The 19,212-nt window shown below is 36.4% G+C and overlaps 1 protein-coding gene across 6 annotated transcripts in view; it reads right to left on the reverse strand.

Annotated features, from left to right (window-relative positions):
* The window catches only part of LRMDA (leucine rich melanocyte differentiation associated), a 1,782,822-nt gene that overhangs the window by 371,605 nt on the left and 1,392,005 nt on the right, over positions 1 to 19,212 (reverse strand). For all 6 annotated transcript variants that reach the window (XR_009497876.1, XR_009497874.1, XR_009497877.1 and 3 more), the window contains 3 exons: positions 13,334 to 13,446; positions 1,422 to 1,475; positions 735 to 904 (listed from right to left, as the gene is read on the reverse strand). The gene's annotated coding sequence lies outside the window, so the exon portion shown is untranslated. The remainder of the gene's footprint in view (positions 1 to 734; positions 905 to 1,421; positions 1,476 to 13,333; positions 13,447 to 19,212) is intronic.

A 19,212-nucleotide genomic window follows, 5' to 3' on the forward strand; every position in this document is an offset into this window, starting at 1 on the left:
GAGATTAGGGTTGAGGTTTATTTTTTCAATATGAGGTCCAATTATTTCAGCACCATTTGTTGAAAAGAATTTTCCTGCTCCCATTGTAGTTCCTTGGCAGATTTGTTCAAAATCAATCAATCAACCATATGGGTGCAATACTATTTCTGGACTGTCTATTCCATTAAACTATATGTCTATCACACTGTTTTAATTACTGTAGCTTACTATAAAGTCTTGCTAACTAGTATTACACTCCAAGGCTCAACACTTTCAAAATAGCCTTGACTATGCTGGGCTTTCCACTTCCATAAATTTTAGAATCAAATTGTCAATCTCTTGGGATTTTGATTGAGATTGCATTGAGGCTCCACATTAATTTTGTAAAATTTGACATTCTAACATTTATTCAGTCTCTAGATGTATGAACACTGTATAATTCTCAGTAATATTTTGCAGTTTTCAACATACACTTCTTGTACAGATTGTCTTATATTGATCTGTAAATATTTCAGATATTGCAAATGGTATTATTATTATTTAATCCAATTGTCAGTTGCTAGTATAGTATATAGAAATACTATCAATTGTTTGTATTAACACTGTGTCCTGCCATCTTACTAAAATCACTCATCAGTTTGCATAGCTTTTTGTAGATTCCTTGGATTTTCTACTTAGATGATCATGTTATCTACAAATATGTATAGTCTTCTTCATTCCTTTTCAATCTGTTCATTTTACTTATTTTTTCTTACCTTATTGCACTAGTTAAGATCTCCCACACAAAATTAAATATTGAGCTGGTGAGAGCAGACAGACATCCTTGTGTCTTTCCTATCATGGACATAAAGCATTCAGCCTTATGGATGATGTCAGCTGTAGGTTTTTCATCAGGTTGAGGAATTTTTCTTCCTATTGAGAGTAACTAAAAAAGACATAAGTAAGTGGTGAGATATATTATCAGTTCTTGCCATAGTGTACTGTAAGTGCAATGCAATTCCAAGCAAACTTCCAAAAGGCTTTTTGGTAGATATTGAAAAGCTGTGTCTAAAATTCCTATGGAAACGTAAAGGACCTAGAAATGCTAAAACAACTTTAGAAGACTTTGAAAAGTTGGAGGGATTATACTAGCTGACTTCAAGAGTTGTTCTAAAGCTACAGTAATCAAAAACTGTGATATTAGAGTCAAGATAAATGGACTAGAATAGAGAAACTAGAAATAGATATGGTTAGCTGACTTTTGACAAAGAAGGAAAAATTACTTGATGGGGAATAAATAGCTGTTTCAGCAAATGCTGAAAAAAGTTGATATTCAAAAAAATAACTAATTCATGTCTTGCAATCTTTACAAAAAATTAACTCAAACTCTGGATCTAATACCTAAAACTATAAAATTAACTATAAAATTTCTAGAATAAACTGTAGGAGAAAAGCTTTCTTACCAAAAGGAGAAACCGACTTTATCCAAGTTAAGGACTTCTGCTCTTCTAAAGATACTGTTAAGAAAATGAAGAGACAGGTCACAGAGTGGTAGAAAATATTTGCAGTCAGTCAGTCAGTCACATATATCTGATAAAGGATTTGTGTCCAGAATATATAAAGAACACCAAATATTTCATTATAAGAAACAAATAACCCAATTTAAAATAGGTATAGACTATTTTATGGCTAGAAGTCCCAACATAATACATATTATGTTTTGGAGAAAAGAATAGAGAGAATGAATGAAAAGCAATAAAAGTTAACACAACAGGGCTTCCCTGGTGGTGCAGTGGTTAAGAATGCAGGGGACACGACCCCTGTTCCGGGAAGATCCCACATGCTGCAGAGCAACTAAGCCTGTGTGCCACAACTACTGAGCCTGCATGCCTAGAGCCTGTGCTCCACAACAAGAGAAGCCCCCGCGCAGCAATGAAGACCCAACACAGCCAAACATTAAAAAAAAATAAAGTAACACAACAGTACCAAAACTATATTGATGCATTGTGTATACACCTCAGGGCATTGTCAGTAAAGAGAAAATCTATGTATTCACATCTTTGCCTCAGACCTGCTTCAGGAATTCAGGTAACAACACTAGGTTTGTCATCAACAATATTGGAAACAAGAAGACAGTGGAACACTTGCAAGTACAGATGGAAATTCTTTGATTGATTCTAGAATTCTATGCCTACAGATACTGTCAGGTAAGGGTGAGTTTGAACTCAGAAGTTCTAGAGTTCATAGGCTGTGTCTGAAAATACCTACTTTTTAGAGGCTGAATTACATCAGGAAAGTAAGTTAATCCAGAAAGAAGCCAGGAGTAAGTGTGAAGATACAGTTAACAGAAGTGAGAACTACTCGTTGCTAGGTCTAAATAAGTATTTGTTATGAAAAGAAAGGAATCAACAATAATATGAACCAATATTCTAGGCATTTTCCACACGGACATTGGGGTGGAGGCGAGGGGAAGAAGACTGAAAGAGTGTGAAATTTTTACATTGGTCTGGAGGACACACAGTTACTAATTAGCTGATTCCAGACTTTAAATGAAATGAAAACTACAGCAAGTTACAGAATTACCTCACATGGGGACTGCTCAGTTAATGATGTTGGCCCATAACAGCTCTTGAAATGAAATAGTATACCATTTTCTGGACACCACTCCTTTTTTTTCAGCATAATTGACATCACCTAAAAACACACTAAGTAAATGCCGTCTGAGACGTGGTGTTTTCTAAGATGTTACATTTTCAAGCAGAGCCCTTCACCAAATTTACTAGACATACTTTCTCATCAGAGAATATCATATGAAACAAATTTAAACTGCAGGTCATGGTTCAATGAGCCACAGCATTTTTATTTGTAAATTTATGCCAAGTGAGAAGGATGAAGAGTTGCTTTTTCAGCTCTTCAGTCTGTGCACTTTTTCCATATGTTTCTAGACTTACCCTTTATTTTTCCTAGATTGCTGTTTTGTTCTTTGATTTTATTTATAAGAGTTTGAGTGTGTGGTAAGAACATAAACTCAAATTGTTAACTAAGAAAGAGGTGCAGAATGATGAATGCACCTTCCAAAGAGCAAGCCCTGGCCTTCTTCTCCACCGAACACCACCTACTCTGGAGAGTACAATAAATCTGTATTACATTATGTATTTATTGGTTTTTATTGTTTATCTCATATAAAGTTTTTTAATTGTTCAATGTACATATTTCTATTTGTGCAAATTATGCGGGTCTCTAGGCTTGAAATGAAGCACATCTAATTTCTCCCGTTCCAAGTTGATAGACATGGGTTTATCTATTTCAGCTCTAACATGTGAAAGAGCTTACAAGTCATTGCTCTTGGCAGTGCAAGAAAAAGCTAGGAAAAGTGAAAACCAACAACAACTGTTCTTGAGCCTATCAAAGAACTGGGGTCACAGGGCAAACTGTCCCTCTAAAATCAGAGAGATCGGTGCATCCAGAGAAATATAGCACTAGAAATTTGCTTACCTGGAGGGGAAGCCACAAGTTGTATAAACACAGTAGTAATCTTGACAATTTGCTGTAAGCTGAGTGCTAACTAGCTTGATCCTGACAAATTCCTGGGGGCTGCAATCAGTACTTACACTGTTTTGGGCTTTCCTTCTAGGAACCCTACAGCTTCACACAGTATGGATTCAAGAAAAATCTCCTGTGGCTCTGACAAGGGAAGGGGGAAAGCAGCAAGGGTAATCCTCTCATTTTCTTCTCTATAACAAAGACTGACTTATCTCACCTGGGGAAAGAGATTTCCTTCCCCTTGTAGTCCCTTCTAGCATTTGTATTTCACCTAAGAGCAGAAAGACAAAGTTAACAGGGGAGAGAACTTCAAGGAAATATACTGGGAACTTGGTACAAGGAAGATGGGAGGAGCTATGTGCCTTGAAGAGGGACAGAAACAGTTGGGAAGGCCACTCCCTGAGACAAAGCCCCACTAAAAGACTATTTCTTACCTCCTCTGCACCCAACAAACATAGCAGAGAATTATAACTGAAAAGCTATAAAACATAGACTCCCTCTGAGAAGTATGACTAGGACAAAGAAAAGCCTTAAAGCCAAAAGAGGAAACAAATAATGACACTAGGTAGTAGAGGCTCCACATTCCTCTATAGCTATAGCAAACATTAAAACAGTCCAACTTATATCCAGATTACCATAAATCCTGCCCCTAAAAGGTCTATTTACCTGTAGCTACTATTGATACATGACAACTTTTACTTTTTTATTAAAAGGCAGTTTGGGGAGAAAAAGCAATCATCATAAGAGATAAGGCATTTGGAATATAACCATGATTAATATGTTAATAAAAAAAATAGGCAGCATGCAAGATCAAATGGGTAATGTCAGCAGAGTTGTGGAGATTTCAAAAGTAAATGTTAGAAATCAAAAACAGAGTTAAAGAATGCTTTTGGCGGCTCATAAGTAGACTTAACACATAGTTAAGGAAAGAATTGGTAAACTTGAAGATAGATCAATAAAAACTTCCCAAATTGAAACACAAACAGAAAAAGAGAGAACAACCAAGAACTGGCAGAAAGAGAGAATGGGGCAGGAGAAGAAATGTTTGAGGTAATACTTGCTGAGATGGTACCAAAATTATTGACAGACACCAAACCACAATTTTCAGAAGCTCAGAGAACACCGAATAAGATAAATACCAAAAACAACCACACCTAGGTGTATTATCTTCACCTGTAGAAAACCTTCCCAATATAGGAACAAGGGTAAGAACACAGCAAACTTCTCATCAGAATCCATGCAAGCAAAAGTAGAATACTGTAAAATATTGAAAGAAAATGGCCAACATAGAATTCAATGCAATGTCTAGCAAAAGTATTTTTTTAAAGTAAAGGAGACAGAGACTTTCTCAGACAAAAACATAGGACTGTACTGCTGGTAACAAGTTCGCTATTAAAAAACTAAAAGAATTTCTTCAGGCAGATGGAAATTATCTACGTTAAGAACTTGGATCTACCTAAAGAAAGGAAGAGTGTCAGAGGTAAATATTTTATTATTCTTTATTCATCTAAAAGACATCTTTTTGTTCAAAGCAATAAAGGAACAATGTATCGGGTAACTACAGCATATCGGTAAGTGAAATGTATTACAGAAATGTCACAAAGGATGGTTGGAGGAATTGAGAATACTCTGTTATACGGTCCCTGTACTATACATGAAGTTGCATAATGTTATTTGAAAGTCGATTTAGATTGTTTTTAATCTATACATTGTGAGCCCTAAGAAAATCACTAAAAACATTTTAAAAGAAAATATGATACATCAAGAGGAGATAAAAGAGAAACAGGAGGAAAGAACAAATGTAATGTTTAGAAAAAGATGGCAGATTTTAATCCAACTATATCAATAATCACTTTAAACAGTTTAACAATTAAAAGTCCATGATTGTCAGACCAGAGGAAAAAAACAGAATTCTGTGCCATCTAGAAGAAAGCCACTTTAAATATAAAGACTGCAGCTAAAGTAAAGCAATGGTAAATTATATAACAGGCTAACATTAATCAAAATTAAGCTGCAGTAACTATATTAATATCAGATGAAACAGATTGTCAGGGATTAAAGAAGGATGTTACATAATGATAGAGGGAAGTCAGTTCTCCAAGAACACATAAAAAATCATAAACATGTATGTAACTAACAAAAGAGCATCAAAATGCACGAGACTATGAGAATAGATTAGTCTACTATTACCTTTGGAGACTTCAACACAACTCTGTCAGTAATTGATAGATTAGGCAGGCCAAAAATCAGTAAAAACATAAGTGACCTGGACAGCACTATCAATCAATTTGATCAAATTGACATAAGTAGAATACCATCAAACAAGAGTTAGAACACACATTCTTCTCAAGAACACATGAAATAATAGTCACCAAAATAGAAAGAATGATATACTAGGCCATAACATACACCTTAACATTTTTCGAAGAATAGAAATCATGTAGAGTATGCTCTCAGATTCCCACAGAATCAAACAAGAAATCACTAGCAGAAAGATACAGCTGGAAAATTCCCAAATATTTGGATATTAAACAGCACACTTCTAAGTAATCACTAGGTCAAATAAGTTTCAAAGAAATTTTAAACTAAATGAAACTATAACATCAAAATGTGCTTAGAGGGAGATTTATAGCATTAAGCACATATATTAGAAAAGAAGACAGATTTGCAGTTGGTTACCTAAATCTCCATCTAAGAAAACTACAGTAAGAAGAACACACTGAACCTAAAGCAAGCAGAGGAAAGGAATTATAAAAACTAGAGGAGAAAGCAACAAAAGTTAAACTAGGAAAACACAGAGAAAATGAATGAAACCAATAAGTGCTTATTTGAAAAGATTAATAAAAATTGATGATGAGGCGCTACACAGCTAAATCTGAAAAAGATGATACAAATATCAGGAATGAGACAGGGGTCATGCTACTCCCAAGGACATTAAAAGGATGAAAAGAAGTACTATGACCAACTCTATGCCCACAAATTTGATAACTTAGATAAAATGATCTAATGTCTTAAATTACAAAAATTACCAAATCTCACTTAAGGAGAGACATAGATAATCTGAATGTACCACAACTATTAAAGAAATTGAATTCATCATTTACAACCTTCCAAAAGTGAAATCACCAGGTTCAGGTGATTTAACTGGTGAATTCAACCACACTTTTAAAGAAAAATTTTCTCTTCATGAGGGAACACGTCCCCACTCATTTTATGAGGCCATCATAAAACAAAAACTTGGTAAAGACACTACAAGAAAGAAAACTACAGGCCCATATAGCTCATAAACGTAGACAAAAGATTTTTAACACAATACAAGTAAATTGACTCCAGCAACATATGAAAAGGATAATACAGCACTACTGAGCAGAGTTCATTCCAGGTTAGCAGACTGAATAAAACCATATTCTCATATCAACAGATACAGACATTTAACAAACATTTAACAGACATTTAACAAAACTCAGCACCCATTTAGGATTTTTAAAAACTAGAATTCAAGGGAATTTCCTTAACCAGTGAAGGATATATTAAAGAACCCCTATAGCTAACAGTATAAGACACTGAATACTTGCTTCCTAAGTTTTGGACCAAAAAAAGATGCCATCTCTTACTACATACATTCACTATTATAATAGAAATCCCAGGGTAGTGCAATAAGAAAAGAAAAAGAATAAAAGTTACACAGCTTGGAAAGGAAGAAATGAAAGTATTTTTATTCACAGATTACATGTCTATGTAGAAACTCTACCATATTATAAAAAACAAATAAACCCTTGGAATTTAATAAGGGGGTATACAGCAAGGTTACAGGATACAAGGTTCAGTATACAAAACTCAACTGCTTTCCTTTACATAAGCAAACAAGCAATTGAAATTTAAAAAATTTTTAAACACACCATATATAATAGCACCTAAAAAGGAACTACTTAGCTGTAAATCAAAAAAATATGGACAGGATCTGTATGTGGAAAACTATAAAACACTGGTAAGATAAATCAAAAAAAGATCTAGATAAATGAAGAGCAAGTCAAAACTCATGCATTAGAAGTTTCATAATTGTTAAGATGTCAGTTCTTCCCAACTTGTTCTATAGAGTTGCTGAAATCCCAATCAGACTCCCAGCAAGCTGTTTTTGGTAACTAATTCTAAAATTTATAGGGACAAGCAAAAGACAGAGAACAGTTCCACAATACTGAATCAAGAAGGACAAAGTTGAAGGGCTCACATTACCAAACTTCAAGACATAATAGGAGAAGGACACAAGATGGCAGAGTAGAAGGACTTGAGCTCACCTCCTCTTTTGAAAACACCAAAATCACACCTAACTGCTGAACAACCATGGACAAAAAAGACTGGAACCTACCAAAAAAGATATGCTATATCCAAAAACAAAGGAGCCACAACAAGATGGTAGGAGGGGCGCTTTCACAATATAATCAAATCCCATACCCACCAAATGGGCAACCCACAAAGTGGAAAATAACTATATCACAGAGGTTCTCCCACAGAAGTGAGAGTGAGCCCCACATCAGGCTCTCCAGCCTGGGGGTCTGGCATCAGGAGGAAGAGCCCCCAGAGCATTTGCCTTTGAAGGCCAGTGGGGCTTGAGTGCAGGAGCCACACAGGGTCCACTCTTGGAAAGCGCACACAAGGTTTCACGTGCACTGGGACCCAGGGCAAAGCAGTGACTGCACAGGAGCCTGGGCCAGACCTACCTGCTGGTCTTGGAGGGTCTCCTGTGGAGGTGGGGGTCAGCAGTGGTTCACAGTGAGGGCAAGGACAGCAAGGACACCAGTGGTGGAGGCCCCAGGGAATACTCATCAGCATGAGCTCTCCCAGAGGTTGCCATTTTGGCATTGAGATGGGGACCCACCCCACAGCCCGCAGGCTCCAGTGCTGGGGCGCCTCAGGCCAAACCACCAACAGGGTGGGAACACAAACCCACCCATCAGCAGACAGGCTGCCTGAAGTCGTCCTGAGCCAACAGCTGCCTATCAACACACCACTTGACACAACCCTGTGCACCCAAGGGACAAGACCTGGCTCCACCCACCAATGGGAAGGTGCCAGCCAGTCCCTCCCACCAGGAAGCCTGCACAAGCTCCTGGAACAACCTCACCCACCAGGGGGCAGACAGCAGAACCAAGAAGAATTACAATCCTGCAGCCTGAGGAACAGAGACCACAAACAGAGAAAATTAGACAAAATGAGATGGCAGAGAAATATGTTGCAGAAAAAGGAACAAGATAATACCCCAGAAGAACAACAACTAAGAGTAAAGATGATCCAGGATCTCGGAAAAAGAATGGAGTCACACTGCAAGAAGGTACAAGAAATGTTTAATAAAGAGAAGCTTCAAAGACCTTCAAAAACAAATCAGAAACAGTTAACAAAATGCACTATGAACATACATACCAATAATTACCTCAATCATAAACGGATTAAATGCTCCAACCAAAAGACATAGACTGGCTGAATGGATACAAAAATAAGGCCCATATATATACTGTCTCTAAGAGACCCACTTCAGATCTAGGGACACACACAGACTGAAAATGAGGGGATGAAAAAACTTATTCCATGCAAATGGAAATCAGAAGAAAGCTGGAGTAGCAATACTCATATCAGACCAAAGAGACTTTAAAATAAAGACTGTTATAAGAGACAAAGAGGGACACTACATAATGATCAAGGGATCAATCCAAGAAGAAGCTATAACAATTGAAAATATATATGCACCCAACCTAGGAGCACCTCAATACATAAGGCAAATGCCAACAGCCATAAAAGGAGAAATTGACAGTAACACAATAATAGTGGGGGACTTTAACACTCCACTTTCATCGATGGACAGATCATCCAGACAGAAAATCAATAAGGAAACACAGGCCTTAACTGACACATTAGACCAGATGAACTTAAGCATCAGAATACACACTCTTCTCAAGTGCACTTGGAACATTCTCCAGGATAGATCACATGCTGGGCCATAAAGAGAGCCTGGGTAAATTTAAGAAAATTGAAATCATATCAAGCATCTTACCTGACCACAACACTATAAGATTAGAAATCAACTACAAGGAAATAACCGTGAAAAACACAAACACGTGGAGGCTAAACAATATGTTACTAAACAACAAATAGATCACCGAAGAAATCAAAGAGGAATCAAAAAATACCTAGAGATAAATGAAAACAAAAACATAGCGATCCAAGACTTTTGGGACACAGCAAAAGCATTTCTTAGAGGGAAGTTTCTAGCCATACAGTCTTACCTCAGGAAACAAGAAAAATCTCAAATAAACAAACTAACTTTACACCGAAATCAACTAGAGAAAGAAGGACAAGCAAAACCCAATGTTAGTAAAAAGGAAATCACAAAGATCAGAGAAGAATAAATGAAGTAAAGACAAAGAAAACAATAGAAAAGATCGGTGGTTCATTGAAAAGGTAAACAAAATTGATAAACCTTTAGCCAGACTCATCAGGAAAAAAAGGGACAGGGCTCAAATCAATAAAATTAGAATTGAAAAAGGAAAAGTTACAAAGGACACCACAGAAATACAAAGGATCATAAGAGACTACTATAAGCAAATAAATGTCAATAACATGGACAACCTAGAAGAAATGGACAAATTCTTAGAAAGATACACTTTTTCAAGACTGAACCAAGAAGAAATTGAAAATGTGAACCGACCAATCACAAGTACTGAAATTGAAGCTGTGACTGAAAAACTTCCAACAAACAAAAGTCCAGGACAGATGACTTCACAGGTGAATTCTATCAAACATTTAGAGAAGAGTTAACACCTATCCTTCTGAAACTATTTCAAAAAATTGCAGAGGAACACTCCAAAACTCATTCTATGAGGCCAAAATCACCCTGATACAAAAACCAGACAAAGATAACAAAAAAAAGAAAAACATAGGCCAATATCACTGATGAATATAGACGCAAAAATCCTCAACAAAATACAAGCAAACTGAATTCAACAATACAGTAAAAGGATCCTACACCATAATCAACTGTGATTCATCCCAGGGATGCAAGAATTTTGCAACATCCGCAAATCAATCAGTGTGATTACACCACATCAATAAATTGAATAAAAACCATATGATCATCTCAATAGATGCAGAAAAAGCTTCTGACAAAATTCAACACCCATTTATGATAAAAAACCCTCCAGAAAGTAGGCATAGAGGGAACTTACCTCAACATAATAAAGGCCATATATGACAAACCCACAGCTAACATCATACTCAATGGTGAAAAGCTGAAAGCATTTCCTCTGAGATCAAGCATTTCCTCTGAGGATGTCCACTCTTGCCACTTTTATTTAACACAGTTTTGTAAGTCCTAGCCATGGCAATCAGAGAAGAAAAAGAAAGAAAAGGAATCCAAATTGGAGAAGAAGAAGTAAAACTGTCACCAGAAAACTCCTAGAGCTCATCAATGGATTTGGTAATGTTGCAGGATACAAAATTAATACACAGAAATCTCGTGCATTCCTATACACAAGATCAGAAAGAGAAATTAAGGAAACAATCCCATTTACCATCACATCAAAAAGAATACAATACTTAGGAATAAACCACCTAAGGAGGCAAAAGACCTGTATTAAGAAAACTATAAGATGCTGATGAAAGAAATCAAAGATGACACAAACAGATCGAGAACTATACCATGTTCTTGGATTGGATGAATCAGTATGGTTAAAATCAGTGCACTATCTAAAGCAATCTACAGATTCAATGCAATGCCTTTCCAATTACAAAGAACTGGAACAGAAAATTTTTAATTTGTTTGGAGACACAAAAGACCCTGCATAGCCAGAGCAATCTTGTGAAAGAAGGACAGAGCTGGAGGAATCAGGATCCCTGACTTCAGACTATACTAGAAAGGTACAGTAATCAAGACAGTATGGTACTGGCACAAAAACAGAAATATAGATCAATGGAACAGGATAGAAAGCCCAGAATAAACCCACGCACCTATGGTCAATTAATCTACGACAAAGAAGCAAGAATATACAATAGAGGAAAGACAGCCTCTTTAATAAGTGGTGCTGGGAAAACTAGACAGCTGCATGTAAAAGAATGAAATTAGAACATTGTTTAACACCATAGACAAAATTAAACTCGAAATCGATTTAAGACCTAAATGTAAGACCAGATACTATAAAACTCCTAGAGGAAAACATAGGCAGAACACTCTTTGACATAAATCACAGCAATATCTTTTTTGATCCGTCTCCTAGAGTAATGGAAATAAAAACAAAAATAAACAAATGAGACCTAATGAAACTTAAAAGCACAGCAATGGAAACCATAAACAAAATGAAAAGACAACCTACAGAATGGGAGAAAATACTTGCAAACGAAGTGACCGACTAGGGTTTAATCCCCCAAATGTACAAACAGCTCATGCAGCTCAATATCAAAAAACAACCCAATCAAAAAATGCACACAAGATCTAAATAGACATTTCTCCAAAAAAAATAAAACCAAAAACATACAGATGGCCAAAAGGCACATGAGAAGATGCTCAACAGTGCTAATTATTAGAGAAATGCAAATCAAAACTACAATGAAGTACCACCTCACACCAGTCAGAATGGCCATCCGCAAAATGTCTACAAATAATAAATGCTGGAGAGGGTGTGGAGAAAAAGGAACTCTCCTACACTGTTACTGGGAATGTAAATTGGTTTAGCCACTATGGAGAACAGTATGTGTTTCCTCAGAAAAGTAAAAATAGCGTTACCATATATTCTGCAACTCCAATCCTGGACATATATCTGGAAAAGACGAAAACTCTAATTCAAAAAGATACATGCACCCCAACGTTCCTAGCAGCACTATGTACAATAGCCAAGACATGGAAACAACCTAAATGTCCATCAACAGATGAATGGATAAAGAAGATGTGGTATATATATGTGTGTGTGTGTATGTATATACATATATATACATATATATACATATATATATATATGTATATATATATATATATATATATATATACATACACACACACCCATACATACAACAGAATATTACTCGGCCATAAAAAAGAATGAAATAATGCCATTTGCAACAACATGGATGGACCTAGAGATTATCATACTAAGTGAAGTAAGTCAGAGGAAGATAAATTTCATATGACATCACTTAGAGGTGGAATCTATAAATTGATACAAATGAACTTATTCATAAAACAGAAACAGACTCACAGACTTAGAAAACAAATTTATGGTTACCAAATGGGAACAGTTGGGGGAAGGATAAATTAGGAGGTAGGGATTAACATATACATACTACTATATATAAAATAGATAATCAACAAGGACCTTCTTGCATAGCACAGGGAACTCTGCTCAATATTCTGTAATACCTTATATGGGAAAAGAATCTGAAACTAACACAACATTGTAAATCATATATACTCACATAAAATTTTAAAAAAGCAAAAAAAACCCATATTTGATAAAGGACTGGTATTCAGAAAAAAGCACTCTTACAATGGATTATTAAGAAAAAATACTTTGTTAAAAGGGCAAACCGTTTGATCAGATAATTCACCAAAGAGTGTATATGACTAAATGAGGAATGAAAAGATGCTAAACATCTCTACAGAATTGAAATGAAAATTAAAACCAGATGAAAAACTATTACACATCCAATAGAATGTCTAAAATAAAAAGACCACCAACCTCAGTCTCAGCGAGGATGTGAAGTAGCTAGACCTCTCAGACATTGCTGGTGTGAATACAAAGTTATATAGCCACTTTAAACATCTTGGCAGTTTCTAAGTATTTACACTTACCTTTACCGCTGGTCCAGCATTCCCACTTCTGAGTACTTATTTTAAGGAAATGAAAACATAGGTCTGTTGAAAGATCTGTACACAAATGTTCATATGGGCTTCAGTCTTCATAGCTAAAAACGGAAAATAAACCAAAAGTATATTAATTGGTGAATTAATAAACATATTGTGGCATATCCATTCAAAGAATACTACTCAGCGGTATGAAAGTACAAACTATTGAAATAATCAACATGATGAATCTCAAAAGCATCATGCTAATAAAAGAAGCCTGACACAAAAGACCATCTTATATGATTCCATTGGATTAAAATTCTAGTAAAGGCAAAACTACAGAAATAGGAAGCATCAGTGGTTGCCTATGGCTGTCACAGGAAGGTGCTGACTGCAAAGGGGCAGGAGGAAACTTGTGGGGGTGATGGAATTATTCTGTATCTTGACTGTTGTTATTAAACGACTGTACATGTTTGCCAAACTCATAAAGTTGTACATTTAAAATTCGTGATTTTTTTTTTTTTCTATGTAAAGTTCACCTCAACAAAGCTGATTAAAAAAGAAAGGCTCAGGAATGACAGAGAAAATAAAGAACTATTTTTCTTTGGGAATTAAGAGCTGAGGATAATATAATAAGCCAGTTGGAATACTTTCATTACATCGGATTCAGAAGTGACTACTAGAAAACTCTCTTAGTTTCACTGGTTTGTTTCCTTTTCCTTAAGGTTAAAGATCAATTTTTCCTTTATTGGCCAAGAACCTTTAAAATTTCAGTTTTGATAAGAAAAGGGTAAAGAAATGCCAGTATTCTCTTTTCCTCATTTCTGTGGGGAGACAGTATGGGGGAGGGGGAGTTTGTGATTGGGCTGGTAAAGTCCTCCCCCTCACCCCATGAACTCCAAGGCTGATTGTCCTGCCCCACCATAAGACTGGGATCAGACATGAACCTACAGAAGGAAGGACATTGTGAATCTTTCCCTTACTTGCCTTAACAGCTGCTTAGGCCTAAAAACTGTCTAGCTATAAAAGATTTGTAGCACAACAGGAATTGTGGACTCAGGATAATTCTAACTACAGTGAAAAAAGCCCAGAGGCGAAGGTAATCATCTTCAGCTATTCTTGTTAGCTTGCTACACAGGTATCAATGGCTTCATTACCAAACACGGTCACACAGACGTATTTAAAAGTTTACTTCTATTTGGAACATCTTTATTCCATCCTTTTATGGATTTTTCATCTTCCCTAACTGTCATCTTCAGCATTTGCAGCCCTTCTCAAGAGAGAGGAAGAAAAATACGTTGTGTGTATAATATATGCTGATTCAACCCTGTTGCTATCACCACGCACAGGAGAGATGGGGAGTCATAAGTTATGAGTTATCCCTCACTCCCTCATTCACAGAGATAAGAACATAGAAATGCCATCCCAACATTTAGGCAAGATATACACACCAGGAATGGCGGAGAACAATAAATTGTCCCAGCAACTCCAATGCTCTTTCCACAATAAAATGGTAGGATGGAGGGAAGCAATGGAAGCCTTTGGAATAAAATCACTGTGCCACCACATTCAATCTTTATTTGGATAAAAATTCTCCCTGTATTTTCAGTGTTCCAGCGGCTACAGGGATCAGAGAGCCTCTAACCACACCTATCTGTACATGGAATGGGTAGATTCAAGTAGATGGTTCTCTGGTTCAAGAGCTAGATTTGCTTGTGGGGTTGAGGGGACCATGGGACACTGCAAACTTTGTGAGCAATGACCCTAAAAAAGAGCTTCGACTTTGTAACCTTGAACCCGTTCTTCACCATACTCAGTACAAATGTGCATCCCACAGCACTACCCATGTTAATTTCTATGCACAATGGCCTATTCCTGGATTTGGGGCTTCAAGATCCTCATTTAAGTGTTTTCCCATATTGTAACTTTGTATATTTGGAGCTCTGAAAATCATAACAATCAATTCTGGTCTTTGCATGAGATAATCACTGTCCTACCAAAGTTCACCCCCCAGATTGCAATTCTACAGGAATTTGTGAAGCTGTGGTATTAAAATCCCGTAAGATATATGTAGAGTAACCCCATGATATTTACAGTTCCATATATTTTTCTCCCCAGCAACATGTAGCTCTTTAAAGAATGCACTTAAAAATAGTAAACATATTTCAAACTTTCTTACATGTCCAAGTCCTGTCATACATTCTCCTTGCAAAGCAGCAGGAGAACTTGGAAGAAAAATATTAAAAGACGATTCCAGAAAGGTTTTACATGTGGACTCTTGTTTGTGGCAAACTCATCTTTCATCCTTAGTGAGACTATTAGAACTGCACGGGAACCTTAAAGACTGTTAAGATGATTAAGAGCTACATTTAATAGTTGTTCCGGTAGCATCTTGACAAACATTTTAATTTTATATCTCTCAAGAAAGCCCATAAAACAGCATGACCTAAAAATTTTTAACAAATATATTAATAAAAATTTAACCAGGCATGTATTACTTATGCTATTTTGAGTTAATTACATAATAATATTGCCTTAGTATACACCTTAATTAGATTAAATATTGATCAGTGCACTTTCCCACTTGCCACTGATATTTCATTAACACATAATAACTGTCTTCTTATATCTAGATGTAACTTTAAATTAATTAAAGGGTCTGGCTGGAAATGAAAAGTTACAGGGCTAGTGTACAAAGCTAGCCCTTTTATACATAAACAGGATTGGAAACCCCAGCCTATGAATTAAAGCAGGGAAGAAAAATTAAACTCTACCTATTTTAAGGATTTAAAGTAATTCGATCTATGAACAATGATCCACAATTTTTTTTTCCATAGGGTTTCAGAAGTCATATCAGTTAGACTAGGTTCATCTATAACTCTGTATTAAGGAAGAGGTTATGAAATATTACAATTATTCCTGAGGATTATGGTCTTTGTTTATTTCAGAAAAAGAACCTAGATTTTAAACAGCATCGAAGATTTCTTAGCATGTGATTTAAGGCTGTTTATTTTCATGCTGATGAGCTGAGAGCTGTTTCAATGGGGAGATGCTGTAATTTTCCCATGATCTGGAAAATAATTCATGGCACTTTTTAATGTTGCCATTAACTGTCACGTCTCTTGAGTTAAATATGAGCCCTGTCATTTGGAAGTCAGAAAGCAGCTCCTAAATTTCTCAATTTCATTAGCAATTGATTCAAATCATTTCTCGAAAATAGTCTGAATTGACATATGAATTGTAGTGGTTCCTCAGCTTGGTGATTAATTAATCAAGCCATCAGGTTCACATTAAACTATTTATCAATCTTACGATTTCCTGCTTTTCAGAAAAAATTAAACAGCACTCTAATGATATTTTATGAGTTTTGAGAAAAATTAAAATGGGACCAAAAAAATAATCTGTCCTTCCTAATTCATGAAGCTCCATGATGTCAATTTCTTTAAGGCAAGACACTAAAAGGAGGAGATGGGTCGGAATCTCTACCCCAGGGAAGGCAGGGTCATTTCTATAGGTCTCAGTTTCTTCATCTGTAAAATAAGAAAATTGAACTAAATAATCTCTCACTTTCAAAATTATGTTTGTCTGTGAATCAAAGTGTAATATGATAGTTATGGTTACTTTTAATTTTACTATTTTGGTGTGTGCCATTGTCCTTACATTAAAAACAAACAACCTGGGGTTACTGATAGAGCCTTAAAGACTCCACATTAAAATTATAATTGATGTTCTTGGATCAGCTAGGGACACTGTTCTGCAATTTGCATTTAAAATACAATTTTCTCCTCAAGGCCACGTTAGTCTGCATTTTTTCTAATGGGCTATTATAACAAGGGACCACAGTCAGTTGCTTTAGCCCAGAATGACAGTATCAACTTTTCCAAGATTGGGCCACACCAAAAGCTGTTTGTTGGCTGAGAAAACTGCTGGCAAAACATCATGCGTTTGCCGATTTAATTTCATTCAAACTTTGCTGAGTTCAATTAATAGCTAGTTCTTTTCATAATAATCCACCAGCCAACTGAATTCAGCTCCCTTTCTTTCAAATTTGCTGTGTGTATAACTACAAAACTAATGAATGTCTTATTCTACACAAATCCCTCTGGCATTATTTATAGAAAACTGAAGATTCTCTCTTAAACCTAACTGCGTTTTAAGTGTTGGGCTGCCTCTGGTGTCCTAGGACAGAGACTTCAAGCCACACAGGAAGAACCCTCTGTGTGCAAGGCAGTTTGAGTGGACTTCCATTCCCTGCCTGCAGTGCTGGGACAAAGGCCAGAGGAGCAGTGTCTAAAACGACACAGGAGAAAACTATAATTCGAAAAGATACATGCACCCCAATGACCTTTGCAGCGCTATTTACAATAGCCAAGACAAGGAAGCAACCTAAATATCCATCGACAGAAACAAATGGGACTTAATGAAACTTAAAAGCTCTTGCACAGCAAAGGAAACCATTGCTAAAACAAAAAGGCAATCTATGGGATGGGAGAAAATATTTGCATACGATGTGACCAACAAGGGATTAATTTCCAAACTATACAAACAGCTCATACAGCTCAATATCAAAAAAAACAAATAACCCAATCAAAAAAATGGGCAGAAGATCTAAATAGACATTTCTCCAAAGAAGACATACAGAAGGCCCACAGACACATGAAAAAATGCTCAACATCGCTAATTATTAGAGAAATGCAAATCAAAACTATAATGAGGTATCACCAGTCAGAATCATCCAAGTCTACAAATAATACATGCTGGGGAGGGTGTGGAGAAAAGGGAACCCTCCTACATTGTTGGTGGGAATGTAAATTGGTTTAGCCACCATGGAGAACAGTATGTGTTTCCTTAAAAAACAAAAATAGCATTACCATATGTTCTGCAATTCCAATCTGGAAAAGAGGAAAACTCTAATTCAAAAAGATACGTGCACCCCAACGTTCCTAGCAGCACTATTTACAATAGCCAAGACATGGAAGCAACCTAAACGTCCACTGACAGATGAATGGATAAAGAAGATGTGGTACATATATACAATGGAATATTACTCAGCCATAAAAATGAAAGAAATAATGCCATTTGCAGCAACATGGATGAACCTAGAGATTATCATACTAATTGAAGTGAACCAGACAAAGACAAATCTCATATGATATCACTTATATGTGAAATCTAAAAAAATGATGCAAATGAACTTATTTACAAAGCAGAAATAGACTCATAGACATAGAAAACAAACTTATGGTTACCAAAGGGGGAAGGGGGCGTGGGGAGGGATAAATTAGGAGTTTGGGATTAGCATATATACACACTACTATGTATAAAATAATCAACAAGGACCTACTGTATAGCCCAGGGAAATATACTCAATATCTTGTAATAACCTGTAAGGGAAAAGAACTTGAAAAAGAATATCTATCTATCTATCTATCTATCTATCTATCTATCTATCTATCTATCTATCTACATAACTGAATCACTTTGCTGTACACCTGAAACTAACACAACATTGTATATCAGCTATACATCAATAAAATAAATAAATAAAATGACACAGGCAGTTTTCATGGCTCATCTCTCAGCCACTCCCTTCTCAGGAGGGTCAGGGGGATTCGTAGAAATGAAATGTCTTTTTCCTCCATTTCTTCTCATTCTCAGGGCCAGATGTGGCCGGTTCCCCCTGCACAGCATCAGCTACAGAGAAGTGGCCTTGGACTGAGGGAGGACCACAGAGAAACCACCCCAGGAGGGGTCTTCCTGGAGGCTGGGTGAAGTGACTTTTCTCTTCAAAAGCAGGGAAAATGCCTAGCGTCCTGGGGAAATTTGGGGTCTCATCTTGGACCACAGTGGCCCTGGGAATCCCCTACCTCCACCCCTGCCACAGA

This window comes from Balaenoptera ricei, chromosome 16 (genome assembly GCF_028023285.1).
Source record: "Balaenoptera ricei isolate mBalRic1 chromosome 16, mBalRic1.hap2, whole genome shotgun sequence".
Classification (NCBI taxonomy): Eukaryota; Metazoa; Chordata; class Mammalia; order Artiodactyla; family Balaenopteridae; genus Balaenoptera; species Balaenoptera ricei.